The sequence below is a fragment of the Pipistrellus kuhlii genome, unplaced genomic scaffold (assembly GCF_014108245.1).
Source record: "Pipistrellus kuhlii isolate mPipKuh1 unplaced genomic scaffold, mPipKuh1.p scaffold_m20_p_13, whole genome shotgun sequence".
NCBI classification, from domain to species: domain Eukaryota; kingdom Metazoa; phylum Chordata; class Mammalia; order Chiroptera; family Vespertilionidae; genus Pipistrellus; species Pipistrellus kuhlii.
The window spans coordinates 38,202,770-38,205,842 of record NW_023425438.1 but is presented as its reverse complement, the minus strand read 5'-3'; the positions used below and the strand labels follow the sequence as shown (position 1 = coordinate 38,205,842).

The 3,073-nt window shown below is 46.1% G+C and overlaps 1 pseudogene; it reads left to right on the top strand.

Annotated features, from left to right (window-relative positions):
* Window positions 1–629: 629 nt before the first annotated feature.
* LOC118717840 lies at window positions 630–709 on the top strand (annotated as a pseudogene).
* The last annotated feature ends 2,364 nt before the right edge of the window (window positions 710–3,073 follow it).

Sequence of the window (3,073 nt, the reverse complement as noted above, 5' to 3'; positions counted from 1 at the left end):
CTGGATCCTGCCTCTGTCCCCGCTCTTAAATAAATCCTTCAGGAAGAAAAAAAAAAAAAGGAGGGGGGGAGTGGAGAGGGAGGATGGGAGAGACGAAGAATGGAGAGGAAAGGGGGGAGAGAGGAGAGGCAGAGAGAAAGAAAGGCTGAGGGATGCTGTGTTCCCTCGTCGCCATGGCCCCAGGAAGCGGGATGTGGAACTGCTGCTCCCCTGCTCTCTGTCAGGAGTCGCCATGGAGACTGAGTGCTGGCCTCTTCATGATTAATACTCGGAGGCAGCTGTCTTCTTGGAGCCTTTTTAAAAATACATACACTATTATTTAAACACAATGATATTTAGAGCAGAAAGATCAAGGTGGGGAGGAGGAGGGGAGGGGCAGTAGCGTTGCCAGAACGATGACAGGCCCTCCCTTCCCCACCTCCCTCCCTGGACCCAGAGCTTCCAGTCTCATCCACGGTAGTGGCATCAGCATCCCAAGGGCCTGGCACAGGGCTGTGCTCAATGAACACTTGATGAATGAATTTGCTCATTCATTAATTCATTCACTAATCGTCTGTTCAGTGCCTGTCTAGAAAGCAAACTCTCGTGCTCGCTTCAGCAAGACGTATACTAAAAAATAAAATAAAACGGAACTATTAAAATACAGAGAAGATTAGCATAACCCTGGCGCAAGGATAATATGCAAATTCATGAAACGTTCCATTTAAAAAAAAAAAAGTAAGTAAATTCTCACCCTACTCAGTTTGGCTCAGTGGATAGAGTGTTGGCCCTCAGATTGAAGGGTCGTGGGTTTGATTCCAGTCAAGGGCACGTACCTCGGTTGCAGGCTTGATCCCGCCCAATCGATGTAACTCTCACATTGATGTTTCTCTCTCTTCTCCTCCCTTCCACTCTCTCTAAAAATCAATGGGAAAATGTCCTAAGGTGAGAATTAACAACAACAACAAAAGTAAACTCTACTTTACCTTTTTCTATGGAAATTAAAAATTCTTCTCAAGGTCACACACACACACACACACACACGCATGCATGCACACACACCACCACCACCAACAACAACAACAACAAAGACAACACCAACAACTTTCCCACTGGCTTCCAGGGACCTTGTACGCATTTCTCAGCACGTGTCTGACATGACCATAGCATTGCTATCAAAGGCAGTCATTCCAGGGAATTCTTGCAGAGATGGGCACAACCAGATCAGGATTCCACATCATACCATGTTTGAAAAGCTAGAGGGGGATCCTTCATCTAAAGCCATCCTAGAGTGAATCCTTTTATAAAATGAATTATCTTTCCCTAAGTTATCCTGTGAAGTAGATTAACCTGGGCTTAACTCTCGGCTTACCATGGAGTAGAAGTGTGGCCATGAGCATGATATTTAACTTTTCCCAGTCTATTTCTTCATCTGAGAAATGGGTCTCCAATTCTTTCCTCCAAGAGCTTTTGTAATGATTAAGTATGTTTGTAAAGTGCTCAATGTATGTGATCTCCCTTTTTTTCGTTGTGTAAATTTGGGTTTTATATTTGAGGTGGGAATTAATGTGGAGCTTATAGGTCTATGCTCCTATCTCTTCCACCCACTTCCAATGATCTTTATTCTATCTGGGTCCAGAATCCCTTTTTTAAGCCATTAAAATCAGGGAGGAAGGATGGAGAGGAACTGTGCTGGGAAGGACCACAACATGTCCATCCCCCCTTTATATTTCCTCCTCCTCCTCAAGGAACCAAATGCAGATGCAACTGCCCTTCACAGGTAACCATCTGTGTGTCAGAGTGTGTGCTTGTGCGTACACTGAGAGTGACTAGCCCACACCCAGACCACAAGCTATGTTCTTCATCTCCTCTCCTGCTCACTTCTCCTTTCCCAGCTCTGCATGTAGGCCTGACCTCTAACAGGATAAAACGGGGCGATTTGGACCCTTGTCTAATTCAGGCCTAGCCCAAGGGCCTTTGGCAGAGAGCAGTAATGGCCTGGGATTTGCCAAAGGAGTAGGGAAATTATCCATGACTAAGAAGCAGGAAGAATGCTGTGGCAGAGGGAAGAACAACAGAAGGGACAGGGAACCTGGGGCTGGCCAATCTGGCCCGACGGGAAACCTGGGGAGCCCTGGACACCCGCCTAGCCAAATCCCTCTGCTCCCCCTCCCTCCTCAGCAGCCAAGTGCCAGAATGGACTTGAGACATGTGTGCCCTGCGTGTCTGGTGTGGGCTTGCCTGGTCTTGGCAATGCACTTGGATTAGAATCAAACTCAGGTCTGAAATAGAGTTTAAAATAAATAGTGCTCTGTGTGTCTAATCCTTACAGACATGTGCTGGGTTTCTGCATTTCCTACATACAAACACATGTGCTGCTAACATAGAACTGATCTGTGGCATTCATTGAAACATACTGCATTTGCACGGCTGAGAAAACCTTTGTACGATTTCCAAACTCAAGAAGAAAATGAATGCTAGTGTGTTTACATGTGTATTGCAGGAGATCAGGTGATGACATATTCCCAAAACACACATGTAGGGTCCTTGTGGGTTGGGGAAAGGGTCAGCAAGGAATGGAAATGGATCTCTGGATCCTGGTAGAATAAAAACCAAAATCTACCTTCTGGCCCACAGTAGACACTTAAGGAATTAATATTGAATAAATGAACACCGAGAAATAGAATGAATGAATGTTTGGATAATGGACATGGGGTGAAAGGCCTGATAATTTGGTGGGTATCAGTCAGCAAGGGAGACTGGGATACACACTGCTGGTTATGCTGTAACCCAGTGTTTCCCAAACTTTTGACATATGTGTACCCCTTCTATAATTTTCGTAACACTGAGTACTCCTTGTACTCATGAGAACGTAGAATTAGGTGCAGCTAAATACGGTGCAGTGCATATCCCCACCAAACTCCGGTGCAACGCGTACCCCCACCAAACTTTTCCCGTACCCCTGGGGGTACGCGTACCACACTTTGGGAAACACTGCTAACCCATCACCGTTGAATGACTTTGTTCTCATTCCTAGGAAAGTGGAGAGGGAAGAGGGAACCCCAGGCCTGCCTCCGTACCTCCCAGCACCCAG